Here is a 14,743-nt window from a genome sequence, read left to right as displayed (position 1 = left end):
AGCCTGCACAGCAAGCTTGGAATTAGAACAAAGGAAGGGGCAGTCATAAAGGTAAATCATGAGAGTCTCACTGAAGTCCCACAAAAATGCCCTTTGCTGCAAAAGAAGCAGCAGCATAGGGGGCACCTGGGTGGCTCAGTAGGTTGAGCATCCAACTTCTGCCTAGGTCATGATCTTTCAGTTCCTGAGTTCACATGGGGCTCACTGCTGTCAGTGCAGAGCCCGCTTTGGATTCTCTGTCCCCCTCTCTCTGCCCCTCCCCCAATTGCATTCTCTCAAAAATAAGTAAACATTAAAAAAAAAAAAGAAGCAGCAGCATAGTGTTGAGTGTGTGGATTTGGGGGTCAATCAGATCTGGGTTTCAGCTCAGCCTGGTCAACCTCTGGTGGTCTCTCTTACAGTTTCAGTTTCTTTATCTGTAAAATGTTATGTAGATAAGAGCAACAGCTAACTTTTTTTTTTTCTTCAATGGGTTTATGGAGACAAATTTCACATCCAAGTCCAGGGCAGAGGGGATGGGGCTTATAAACCTGGAAGAGAGCCCAAGAATTTAGGGTGACAACAACATGGGTGAAGGTGGGCTACATTAAAATCCTATTTATTTATACAGATTTATTCATAAAGAGCTATGGGGGACCCTTCTCCACCCTCCATATCCTAGGAGGAGACAAGAGAAAGCCATCTCTCCCCATTGTTGGCCCCATGGGAGTTGCCCTTGGAGAAGTCCTGGGGGAGGTAGGGGTGAGCATCTCCTGTGAGGGTATCACCTGCTCCCTAGGCAGTTACTGGCCTAGAGGCATTGGGTAGTTTCTAGAAAGCTGTGTTGAGGGAACTTGAGGGGAGGGTTTTGGTCTGGGCAAGCTTCCTGGGTGGACCAGGCCTGGTACGCCCACTGAGTACAGTCCAGGGTCCAACTGGCTTCATGGCATCTGGGGGGACCCAGAGCAGGGGTGCCTGGGGCTCCTCACAGCACAGCTCCCACCCAGGTCTGAGGAGATGGAAAAGAGGAGTTGGGGGTTAAAGAGAGAACCTGGCATCTTCTGGCATCTTGGAAAAGCTGACCCCCAAGGACACCCAGCCCCAATTGTGCTGTGCCCAAGAAGGCAGCTCAGATACCAGGACTGGGCATCAGGGCCCAGAGAGGAAACTCCCAGAGGCCATTCTGGAGGGTGATTCCCAAAGGAGGCCACTCCCCAGGATGCTTGGGGAAGGGTAGGCCATGGGGAATGGTCTCCTGGGGGAAGTACCACCAGGCTCTGAGGCAGGTGGGAAGAGGCTGGGCCTCCAGACTGAGGCTGGGAGTCATCTTAGTTCCACCTGCCTGGCCTGCTTCCCAGTCAGCATGGCAGTCAGGGCTGGGCCAGGTAGGCATTATACGAAGATCTTGGCAGGGGTGTCAGTGTCCACACTGGCAATGAAGGCCTTGTTGGGGTGGCTGGTGACAGACTGGATAGCCTCCTCACGCTTCTTGTGATAGGCCATGATCTCCTGCTCGCATGTTTTGTTGTCCAGGCTCCACAGCGATTGGTCATGACTTCCCAGCATCAGAAATATGCCATTAGGGGCGCCTGGGTGGCTCAGTCGGTTAAGCGGCCGACTTCGGCTCAGGTCATGATCTCGCGGTCCGTGAGTTTGAGCCCCGCGTCGGGCTCTGTGCTGACAGCTCAGAGCCTGGAGCCTGTTTCAGATTCTGTGTCTCCCTCTCTCTGACCCTCCCCCGTTCATGCTCTGTCTCTCTCTGTCTCAAAAATAAATAAACGTTAAAAAAAAAAATTAAAAAAAAAAAAAAAAAGAAATATGCCATTAGGGTCCATGGCTAGTGATCATGTCCAAGTGGGAGACCATGGAGTGCACAGATTTCCCTGTCTGGTTGTCCAGAAAGCAGATGTCTCTGTTGTCATGGCAATGATGATGAGGGGTTGTTTTGAGTGACTCACCACCTGGTTGATCTGGGTTGGGCTGCTGCTTCTCCTCAACTCCAGTATGAGGAAGACACTACCAACCTCCAGGTCATAAAAGTGGTGTTTTGGGGTTCCACATCCTCTTAAAGACGTCTTTGCTGTCAGAGAGATCACAGCTGAGGTCATTGTCATTGGTGACGGTAAGATCCGGCAAGTTCCCCAAGCTACCTCCCTGCCCCTGATCCTATTCATGATGAAAACGTCTTCATGTGGCTGGGGACTGGGGTGTGCCAAGAGGCAAACCAGTTCCTTTGGGGGACACCCCATCCACATCCCAAAGTTGGCCAAAATTCCCTGGAGCTGGGCTCCTTGGTTTTCCGACTCATGGTGGGTCCCTCTCCAGTGCATTGTTAAGGGTCTGGAGAGAGCTCCCAATCCTCTCCTGAGCCCAGAAAATCGAACTCATGGACGGCATCCTGGGAGTCATACTTCCTCTTCATCCTCATCCTCATCAGGCTTTGGAGGGCAGCTTCACGTGCTGCTTCTTGTGCTGCACACTGTCCAGCTCACGGTTGTCCTCATGGCTGTGGTCCTCCTCATGGTCCTCATGGCCATCCTCCTCCTCACAATTCTACAGAAAGGGAATCTGCTCCAGCACCCAGCCACCCAAGCGCTCTTTGCCATCTTTGCCTGTCACATTCCTCTTGGTCTATTCGTGCTTCTCTTTCACCATCAGTAACTTGCCACCACGGAGCCCTCCAGGGGCCAGCGTGGCCCTGCAGCCCCCTTCGCTGGACTCCGTGGCCCTGCTGAGCTCCAACAAGTGGCCCAGTAGGGACTGCACTCGCCTGAACCACATGTCCAGGATGATGTCTGTGTAGCGCACCTATTCCAAATACTGTCGGAGAAGGCGCTGACCGTCCTACTGCACCAGCGGGCTATTCTCCAGTGTGACTGACTCCAAAAGGCCATTGGACACTTGTTCTGACAGTTCTGGTTTCCTCTCCCCGTGGTTTAGGTCTGCACTGAACTTTATCATATTTGGCCCTCTCCTGCTTCAGCGCACATTTAAAGTCTTGATCCACTGCACCGGGTCTGGACATTCCTTTGCCCTTTCCCTTCCTCCGGAGGAAGGTTACCTGAGTCTGCAAGGGGGCACTTTCCACGTGCGAGCGGGCCTTCTCCGCTCCAAGCGCGTGGACTCTTGCTGCATAAAGGGCGGGATCCAGCGCAAGCACAGGGGTCTCTGGCCGCCGCGGTGGGCCCGGGCTGCCTCCGCCTCCGCCTCCCTTACCAGCTGGGCCCCAGGACAGGGGCAGGAGGCCAGAGCCACCCCATCAGACCAGCCTGCGCCAGAGCCAAGCCAGTGGCAGGAACTGGCAGCCGCCACAGTGGGACCAATCCCTGCTGAGTCACGGAGGCTTGGACCGCCCGCACGCCTGCTGTCGGCATTAGCTAACTCTTAATGAACAGCCGCATGGACCAGGCTGTGTGCCCAGTGCTCTACAGACCTCTCTCAACTGACGATAGTCCTCCGAGCTGAGTGCTATTTTCATTACGATGCGGCAGATGAGGAAACGGAGGCACTGTTGCCCCTACAGAAACGGTGAAGTGTCATCTCCGCCCTGATATCTTGTAGCCATCCAGTTTCACGGTGAAGGGTTTTACTTCTCCAGGTTTCTCTTGACTTGCAGAGAAGTGAGTAAACTGTTCTCTGGATCCATTGACCCTTGAGGGGCCGTGGGGTCTGGTTCTGTGACACAGAGCAAGGAGGATCAGTGGAGTATTCCAATTTAGCTTGGGGCTCCTTGTCTCCTAAACTATGTAAACTGAAACACATCACACTGTGAGATATAATTTATTCCTGCCCCACTCTCCAGATCTCCATCTGGCCCATAAATGTGATTCATATTCCTTGTATTTAAATATTGTTACCCTTATTATGTGCCAACTAATACTCCTGACTTCAATTTATTGAGTGCATTCACACCTTCCCTTCTCTGTGATGCATTCTTAAGCATTCTCTCATTGACTAGCAGTGAGGGGATCATGCCCAAATCATGGCCCACTTCTCCTTTTCTTTCTCTCATGGCTATGGAAGAGGCTTCGGTACAATTCTGTTTCATCCATTTTACCCTATTACAGAAATTCTTTATCTAGTGGCCAGAATATTAATATTTGCATAAAAACATGTTTTTCGTCTAACAGTATGGGACAGTATGGACAGTATGGGAAAACACTCATAAGTTCCTTTGTAATGTGTATCCCAACACAGATAAGAAGAAACCTGGCTAAGGTCTCTTCTTAAACATAATCACCGATCATTTTAAAATAAAGATTTTGTTATTATTCAGGTATGGCAAAACCAAAAGATCAGGGGAAAAGTGCCATAGAAAAAAGTTTGTATACTCACAGTTCCCAAGAGGAGGGGGCATACCATGCCATGGGGGGCCACGTAGGGAAGCACCAGATTTGGTCAGAAGGTGAAGGGGTCAAGGGGAAAATGTGGGGAGTAGCCTTTGTTGTGATTTCCATGGAAAGGAAACAGGATAAATAGCTTTAGGGTTGACAAGTTTTAAAATTATCAGGCTCTAGGGGGTGCATAGAGGGGTGTTCCTGGTTGTCTGTTATTTGACTGTGGGGTGATTAGGGCAGAGGATAGTGGCCCCGAGTGTGAGAGCCCAGTAAAAGATACGGTTGAGGGATGTGGGCACTAAATTGGCTGGTTTGCATGTGAAGTGTTTGCTCACAGGCAAGTTGTTTGCTGTCTCTAGGAATTATCTCCCTCTGGAGTCAGCAAGGTCCCAAGATGTCAAACTATCAGAAAATAAACGGCATGGTTAATATGCCAACTGAGTGAGGTCAATCTGATACAGACATTAATACTCCTAGAGTATTAATTAGAGGAGTCCATTAATCCAACCCTTAATAAAGACCACAAAAGAAGTAACTGAGGGGAACCTGGGTGGTCCAGTTGGTTGAGCATCTGACTTTGGCTCAGATCATGATCTCGCAGTTTGTGAGTTCAAGCCCCACATCAGCTCGCTGCTGTCAGCCTGTCAGGGCAGAGCCCGCTTCAGATCATCTGTCTCCCTCTATCTGCCCCTCCCCCCCTTACGTTCTTCCTGCCAAAAAAGAAGAGATGGTAATGATCATTAAAGGCATTGTTAAAAAAAAAAAAAAAAAGAAGTAATTGAGAATAACTTAATGAAGACCATATTAAATAAGAACTGTAAACAAATTACTCTAAATTAGCTTGGACATAGTTCTTCACTACAAACTATGAACACTATGTTCTGTGGTATTTATACTAATTTCCACTGTTATCTCACTGGGAATCCCTAGAACCCTTAGCAGCATGGCTAAAGGAAGCTTTTGGGTTTGGTCTTCTCTACTTCAGTCCTGATGTCTCCTCATCTGCTGGCCCTCTCTTTTAGGATTCCTTTCAATCTGTTGGAATGGCCATTCCATTATATTTCTTATAACTAATTTCAAAATTTTTAATTCTCTTGATCTATAACCATTGGAAACTTAGATTTTAGGAAAACATGTGTTCTCCAATTGTACTTCTACACCTTTGTAGAAGGTAATCTATTAACTTTTTTTTAATTTCAAAAGTTTTTTTTTTTTTGTGAAAAATCCCATTAACAATTTCCTACCTGAGAATCTTGCTGAAAGGCAGAGTGACAGAATCCCTCTGGTTTGTGTTCTAAGAATTTTTTTATCTAATACTTGGTCATGAAATAAATAACATTTTCTTCGATTAGCCTTCAAGTTTTACCTTTCATCTTTAGGATTAATCCCCTTGGAGTCTACCTTGTATGATCTGCTTCCCTATGATCCATGTAGACTCACTCCACCTGTGTTGAGCTGTGCTAATACGTGGAGGGTTTAGTGTGCTTTCACAGTGTGACAGGCTTTTGTTGGAACATTATTGTGTTCTCCCAAGTCAAACTCCATATTCCAATTCCATTTCTGCTATTTACCAAATGTCTGACATTCACCAAGTTAACTTAATCTCCGTAAGCCTGTTTATTACTCCATAAAGTGAGTTCATAATAATACCTTATAAGGTTGTTGTGAGGATAAATGAAATAGTGCATATAATGCACTTACTACAACACCTGATACATCATAAATGGTCAATAATGGTTATAATTACTATCACAGATATCCTAACTTGTCTCTTCCTGGAAGCTTCCTGCATTTTAAGTAACTTCTATAAATTATTGTTCTCATTCACTGTGTTGATTTACTAGTTTAACTCTCAATTGTAACTTTATTTCTATGTGTCACCACTAAGTACCAACTACTGAACCTAGAATGAAAAGGCCCTTATAGACTTTCCTAAGTTTTACCTATTTGGAAGTATTATAAATTCCTATGCATCAAAATCTATAATGGACAGGGCTGCATTACAACCATGAGCCCTTTCAATTCTTTTAAACAAAAAAATTAAAATTATATTTTATGACAGAATTGGTATGAAAACTATAATCCAAAAACAAATCAAACAAGTTATTATTATAATTCATCATTATTTTGTTCATGTTTTATTCTGATTTTAAAAGAAATTAAAGCTGAAACATTTTAGTTTTAAAACATTTTCACGAGCCCTAAAGGTGTTATGAACCCTAGTGTCTATTATGTGTAAAAGATGAGTCAGCCCTGATTTAACTGTGGACTCAGACCACAGTGAAAGTCAAGGAATCCCAGTGATACTGTTTCCTCAAATGCAGCTAAAGATAGGGCTACAGCTGTTTTGTTAATAGGGTTGATAAAGCTATTACTAAAACCATTCTTGTAGTGAAATATTATAGAATGGCAAAGTGTCATACCGCCTTGAGACCACCTGCTTAAAGACCCATTGTTCATAAATGAAAATTAAGACTCAGTGTCCAAGTGTTCAGTTTGGATCCAGAGTTGGAGCTAGAACCCAGTTCTCCTGATTACCAGGCAGTATTTTTTCTACCACACTATCCATTGCTCTTTAAGGCTTTATTTGAGTTTGGTTTTTAATTTAAGGTCATGTTTCCTAGAACCTTTCCTATAAGAATTTTTGTGTTGTGGGTTTATAATACTTATGGTAGAGAGGAATACCATTTCCTATTGCTTGTGACCTTGTTTGAAACAGTTTGGTTAGAGCCATTTCTCATCTCTGTCCTGTCTCACAATCCCTCCAGGGCACCTCTACTCCAGGGAGGTGAAATTTCTGGTCACAGCAGCCTTGGGAGAGGGCTCCTTTAGATAATCACCTCCCTGGGAACTAAAGTCTCAAAGGCCAGGGAGCAAAGTAGGGGAAAGGGGAACTAAGATTTGTCAGGTGCTTATTATAAGACAACATCCTAACTGTGTATTGTATATCTACTCTATCTTTTAATGTGGAAAGTAGTTATCAATATCTTGTATCTTGAGCCCTACCAATTGCTAAGTGACTCAAACAACTAGGGAAGTCTAAATATAACTGGTCTCCTGAATATGCTGGCCCTCTTAGATTATGTCTTATTTTGAGCCATACTTTTAGAGTGAATTCCAACACTAACTCAGTCTTTGGGGCTGTAGATCCAAGCTTCTTCAAGATCTACATGTATCTGAATATTATACTCTCTGGCAGAATGTTGCAAGTGACCTCATAACTATGACTCCAGCTTTGCTATAATGCACAGGTTAATTATATCTTTGTGACCATGCCAAAAGTGTGGCTTCATTGCCCAAGGGATTATTTATCTCTGGTGATTAAATTAAGTATCCATCTACATTTCTGAGAAATGCTCCAGCACTATTTTCAGCCTTCCTAATCTAGCTAGATTAATCCTCTTTTGTACAAACCATCAGTATTTCCATAGGATAGTTTCCATATGGATCGTTCCCATGTTAACATATTAAAACAGTATTTAGGATGAAATATTTAGCCTAAATGGAGAGGCATTAAAAACAAAGACCAGCTGTTGTGTCTATGTACTTGGTAAAAAAAAAAAAAAAACAAACAGCTGGAATCAATATAGCATTTGGACACATGGCTGAAGATGTGTTTTGTGTGAGGAATGTGCCCTTGAGGGAAATGAACCTTTGCATTTGTGTGCAACTGAAGTGGAAAATAGGGGAGAACCTTGAAAGCCAGGGACTATCTTCAGTGACATTACATGAGTGAAGAGCAAAAGCTTTAAACATTATTGATTATAAGACAGCTATGATAAAACATAGCATTTTAATTAAATCCTGCATGCTGGCAGTGAAGGCCCAGTCCCAACTATGTGCTAAATTTTAGGAACTGAGTATTAGTAGAACCTCTTAGGGTATCTAAGTGGCCTGCACATATTAGATCTGTGCTATCCAAGATGGTAGCACTAGCCATTCATGACTATTTAAATTTAAATTAATTTCAATAAAATACAGTTTCATATTCAGTTCCTGGTCTCACTAGGCACATTTCAAGAGCACAGTAGTCACATGTGATTAGTTGCCACTGTATTGAATAGTGCAGATATAGAACATTTCCATTGTTGCAGAAAGTTTCTTTAGACAACACTGTAGTACACGTTCAATAAATACATGTTGAATGAATGAACGAATGAATGGCCAAAATTTGAAAGGGGAGAAAATATACTGCTCTTGTAAAAAGTGGAACCAGTCCGCTTTAAAGAAGACATGATATGGGGCGCCTAGGTGCCTCAGTCGATTAAGCATCCAGCTTGGGCTCAGGTCATGATCTCACTGTTCGTGAGTTCGAGCTCCACATCCAGCTCTCTTCTGTCAGCACTTTGGATCTCCTGTCTTCCCCTCTCCCTCCTCTTCTCCCTCCCCCTCCCATATGCAGACTCTCTCTCTCAAAAATAAGTATTTTTTATAAAGCATAAGGCTTTAAGAAAAAAGACATAGTATTTATTTGGGGATAGTGGGGAGTGATAAAGGGATAGAATGACCTTTTAAGAATTGCAGTGTCCAATTCCATTGGCATAACTTAGATTTCTGTGACAAACTCCTCCTCTAAAACCTTCAGTAAAGTCTATTTTGTTCATGAGGACTTGTGTGGGTGGAGATTTTTGAGGAGCTCAGCAAAGGGGCTTTATTTCATAGGGAGGTCAGCATGGTATATAACAGAGACCAGACATAAGGAAGAAGGAACAAGAAGTAGAGGATATCGTATGTCCATCAAGAACAGACAGGACCCTTAGGGACAGATCTGAAATTCCATAGACCAGGAAACCAGGCTCAAGTCAATTTTACCTCTAATTAAAGTAACCTGGCTGATGATGTCTAGGTTGCACTTTAATATACTCTACTGATACTGTGTCAGGAGTTGGCAAGCCAACTCTGGCCTACCATCTGTATTTGTAAAGCCTACCAGCTAAGAATGGTTTGTACACTTTTCAGTGACTGTTAAAAAAAAATCAAAAGAATAATACGAACACATGACACATGAAAATTGTATCTAATTCAAATTTCAGCATTCATGAAAAATTTTGTTAGAACACAGCCACCTCATTCATTTACGTATCGTCTATTGCTGATCTTGTGCTACAATGGCAGAGTTGAGTGTTTGCAACAGATACCAAATGGTCTGCAAAGCTAAAAATATTTATGCTCTGGCTTTTTATAGAAAAAGTTTGCCAATCCCTGTACTATATCATCAGTATAGTGAGAGAAGGGATCTACATATCAGATATTACAAAACATTCAGGCCAGGAATGGGTTTCACTGAAACATGGCTGCCTCATGGGGAACCATAACAAAAGAGGTTTTAGAAAATTAGGGATAATGAGAGGAGTAGAGAATTACTTAACAGGAAGAAAACCTCTACATCAAATATAAACTGCTACATTTTTATTGCTGATGATAGCAGGAAATTGAGCAGATAAAAAGAAAACTGTTCGACCTAAGGCAATCAGTCATCTAACTTTTCTGAGGATCAGTTCACCATCAGGCAAGTGTCCATCTGCGATACAGAATAGTCCAGCACCAGATGGTTCAACAAATGCCTATTTAGTGCCTCCTATAAGACCCTGTGCTAAAGTAAATGTGGAGTAAGGATGGGAACCCTAAATTTTGGCCCTTATTCTCCAAAAAATACATAATATCCTAGGGGAGATAAGGAAAGATATTGGATCATTGGTTATAAATGTGGCAAATGAGAAATTTTGGAAATAAGTTTTAGAACCATTCAGAAAGAGATGAGCTAAAATCATCAGAAGTCAGGAAAGACATCCTAAGAAGGAAGGAAGGCATTGGGTTGGAGCTTGAAGGCTGAGGGGGAGGGGAGGGAAGAAAGGGATTTCCAGATAGGGAAATGGACAAGCCATGGCTGGGCATTAGGTGGGAGAAAGATGACCTCTTTTGATTTCTCCAAAAGAGAAGAGATCAGCTAGGCTGAAGCAGGTGAATATGATGAGAAGCTGGAGATAAAGAGAGTAGGGAAAGGACAGGGATCTGGGAGGTTTTTGAAAGCCAGGATAAGGGGTTTCCCAGATTGACAATGAGAAACACAGTGTGTTTGTATAAAGAAAAGGGGTAAGAAATTGGTATTTATCAAATCAACAGCACAGGAAAAAGTTATGTGAGCACAAAGAAATCAGACAAGTTGGATGACATTCCAGTGAGAAAGAGAAGAGCAGTAAGAAGAAGTGTACACCTTAGACCTTACAAGATAGGAAAGATATTATCCTAACAGACACATCATCTAGAGCTTCCAAGGACAAAATATAACAAGAGTCCAAGAATAAAGTTGGAAATTGTGCAACCAGCTCTGTGAATTTAGGCACATTATGGAGTAACCAACTGCTGGCCATACAGCTAATGGCTTTATTTGCACAAAGATCTGGTGAACTTCTTTGAAAAGATCTTTGAAAAGGCAATAAGCATTGGCACAGACAACTGGATCCTTAAAAAGTGCCCTAAACAACTGAGGAAACACAGATGTCCCTTGCTTTTCTGAACAAAGAATCAGAATAAAAAAAAGAAAGTCGTTCAAGAGGTGAGAGATTCAGAGAACATTTGCTAACGCTATAAAGCCTGAATGGGGGAAGAGAGACATTTTGAGTAGAGCCCTGAGTAATGTTTTTATCTCCTGACACAGCCTTTCCAGAACTTCTCTCCAAATTCCTGGAGAGAAGGCAGTGGAAAAAGTGTAATGATCCATAGCGAATCAAATAAAATGTCTTTACTATTGGTGACACTGCTGAAAATACACCACATAGTTACCATCTTTTTTTTTCTTTTTTAATGTTTATTTCTTTTTGAGAGAGAGAGAGAGAGACAGAGACAGAGCATGAGTGGAGGAGGGGCAGAGAGTGAGGCGGAAACACAGAATCCAAAGCAGGCTCCAGGCTGTGAGCTGTCAGCACAGAGCCCTATGTGGGCTCAAACTCACTAACTTATGAGATCATGACCTGAGCTGAAGTTGGATGCTTAACCGACTGAGCCACCCAGGCGCCCCCATCTTTTTTTTTTTTTCAAACTTCTTTCTTGACCATTTCAGTGTGGCAACAATGAGAGTGAACTAGTGGTCACAACAGTGACCTCTGCAACTAATAGTGAGCATATCCCCCTTGATAATGCTGAGAAACAGTGAACAGAGCCACCGATCTTGGAGAATACCATCATAAGGGATGCTCAGTGCACATATGAAAGTCCATGACCCCTTGTCTGTGCTGATGATAAAAGGAACCAAAGGACTTCCATTGCAGAGACTGCACTAAAATGGCTACTGGCAGTTGCTACTATCTTTATATTGCCCGTAAGTACCAAGATTTTTATAATTTTGATTGGTGACCAACCCTAAAAATCTTGACTCTTACAATAAAATAAAATTATTTTTAATAAACTGAACAATAATAATTTTGTTAGTTTTACAGGTAGCTGTAGCTGATTCCCAGTGCTGGTGTCACTGATTCCCAGTGCTGATGCATTGAAGAAGACTTTTACTGCCACATCAGTGAGCCCTGATCTGAGCAGATTAGATGGGCTTAGAATGAATAACTGAAAGGCAAGGTGTATCTAACCTGGAGGTTCTTGTCAACACTGAACATAAACATACTTATTGTTTGCATGAGAATAAACTGACTGGAAAAAAATAAATAAGTAAAAACTATTGCATGATTAAGATGGCTTCTTGTAGGTGTGAAATTGAACACACCTCATTACCAGATTGACCTTGCACACTTGAGAAAGGGTCTTGTTAAAAAACAAAAAGTTAACAAACACTTCAAACCACTATTTCTTGGTAAACAGAATTCATTGTTTCTATGTATAAGTGAATTTAGTGTGGACGGTGAGAAGACATAGACTACATGGTTTTATATTTACACATATCCAATATATTACGGATATCCCAAACATCTAAATCTGTTGTTAGTTAAGTCACAACTACATGAGTGACAAGAATAAACAGGAATTGATGGCACTGAAATTGAAACGTGTTCCTAGACTAACTTCTGTAGAATAGAGTGGTTGCACTACTAAATAAACTAAATTCTATAAAGAATAAGGATATAATTATCTAATTTCACATGATTTATTTCTGCCAAAAGTGAGGGAAGGTGGATGGACAAACTTAAAAATAAAATGTAACCATGCAACTGGTTTCTTATAAAAACTCTTCCATTTTCCATAAAAAAAAATAATTTCTGGATTAAATTTTTCCCACTACATTTTGATGTAATTCTTAGGCAATTAGAATTAGATTATAAAAACTCTAGGAAACTCTCCCAAAAATAAATAAAAAACAAAACTTCAAAAGAAACCACAAATTGCTAGCTCAGAAAAAATTATCTGTGCATCTTTCTGATGAAAATAAAACACATTTAAATATCCAGTTTATTTAAAAGGTTATTTTAAAATCATGAAGTTCAAGGCAGTTCCTGCAGTGAATACTAATAAGTGGTGAATAGTTTTTCTGGTGCTTAATCCAACTCCATAAATTCAACAATGGTGCAATGTCAAAATAAAGGAATATTTTACTTGTCTACTGGGAGCACCACTTCCTGAACCTTAATTAGAGGGTGATGCATAAAACATTTTTTGTTAACTAACCTAACATATTTGGAGTTGAGATACTGTCCAGGGAATATACATTCAAGTGAAAAGAACTTATTTTGGGTAATGATTATTTTTGATAATTAAATGCCTCTCCTTTCTCTGCTTAAAATTGAATTACTTTGAGACAAATGCTCTTTTAAAGCAGAAAATCAGGAAAATGAAGGTAAAGACAGTAAAGTCCACTGTTTGTGGGGTGAAGATATACTTGTAGGTGGAATTTTAACCTAAAACATATTTAATGCTCACTTTGACCAGGAAAAACTAAAAAAGAAAAAAGGAGCACCATCTTTCCTTTCAAGTAACAAGTGTTTTGAACACATGTGGCACAACTGCCGAACACACTCTAGATCTGCATAGGACAATGTAGTGATCTGGCCAGCCAGTGTGATGGCCTTCTGCACAGCCTGGGAGCCTCCCCTCCTACTGCTCTGGGAGAGCTGTGTCTGTAAGCCCAGAAGGCGCCATCTTTGAGCATCAATATGACAGTTATACACCCTAACATAAAGCTTTGTTCTTTTGGGGGAACAAGTTATTTTTATTTAGTTGAACTAATTGAGATTTTCTTCTACTGTTCAGGGGCTGAATCAAATATTATGGAGCCAAGAGCTCATACAAAATTAGGTTTGAAAGTAAACATTGCTTTGAGTAAGGGAAAATACCACATAAAACACAAATTTTTAAAAATTAATACCAACATTCCCAAATCCAAAAGAAAAGCATATTTCTTATCATTAAATGTGTAACACTTACCTGTAATACCTTTTCCTACATTTTTGGTTGTATGTTCTTTGATCACTTCTTTATATGAAAATTATTTTTTTCATTCAACTTTCTGTAAAAAAATTAGAAATAATTCACTCTTTATTCTGGCATCATTCTTTGAACTTTAAAAAAAAATTATAGTTTAGAAAAGCTTTTTCTAACTATACAACCCATTGTTAACGGCCTATATATTTGTAGAAAATTTCTAGCAAATTTCTTCCATATATGTGCTGTGGGATTTCAGGGCATTTCAAATTTTTTTATGCAGTGAGTGACAATCTTAAATATTATTTGAACTGGACAACACTCAGTTATTTGGGTCATTTTGTCTGGAACCACCAGACTATGTCAGGACAGCCTGTATCAAAATTGCTAAGACTACATCTGATATGTCAGGATGAGTAAAATATGTAATTCATGTACAGATATCCTCACTAATCTGCTTAGGTTTGTACTTTCGAACATAGGAATTCCATTACCTTTTATTTTGTATAATTCTCATCAAAAAAATGAAAAAAAGTGTGTGTTGCTTTTATAACTATATGTGCTATTTGTTGCCTACATTCCTGACCAGAAAGAACTTTTTTGGCAAGGTATCAGTGAGAACTGAATCCTCTGTATGCCCTGTTACACAGTGATGATAGGAAAAATTTTCCACAGACTAGCTTATGGCTCTGTATATCACAAACCTTGTTAATTTTTGATTCTGCGCCCATCTGATTCAATGGCATCTGCAGTAGGACATGTTTATAGCATGATTCCACCTCTGGTCCTGCATCATTGTGCTGTGATGCAGTGAATCAGCACGGTGGGAAGTAGGAGTGTTCTCAGGGCCCATCCCACACCAAGCCGGCTAGCAGTAACTTCCCCACACAAAGAAGTGACTGCCAACCACACAAATATTTCTCAAACTAAATGTATCCCCAATTCAGCTTCCCCTTAGCCATATTTTAGCCCCTCACCCATCTGATAAATTTGACACAAGAGAAAGAGTGACAGAGAGTATGTCAGAAGAGAAAGAGACAGCAGTCTTGGCCAGCCATATG

At 41.5% G+C, this 14,743-nt stretch overlaps 1 pseudogene; it reads right to left on the bottom strand.

Annotated features, from left to right (window-relative positions):
* Positions 1 to 1,722: 1,722 nt before the first annotated feature.
* Positions 1,723 to 3,646, bottom strand: LOC123609761 (annotated as a pseudogene).
* Positions 3,647 to 14,743: the final 11,097 nt, after the last annotated feature.

The sequence above is a fragment of the Leopardus geoffroyi genome, chromosome B2 (genome assembly GCF_018350155.1).
Source record: "Leopardus geoffroyi isolate Oge1 chromosome B2, O.geoffroyi_Oge1_pat1.0, whole genome shotgun sequence".
NCBI lineage: Eukaryota > Metazoa > Chordata > Mammalia > Carnivora > Felidae > Leopardus > Leopardus geoffroyi.
This window is presented reverse-complemented; position numbering and strand designations above follow the sequence as displayed.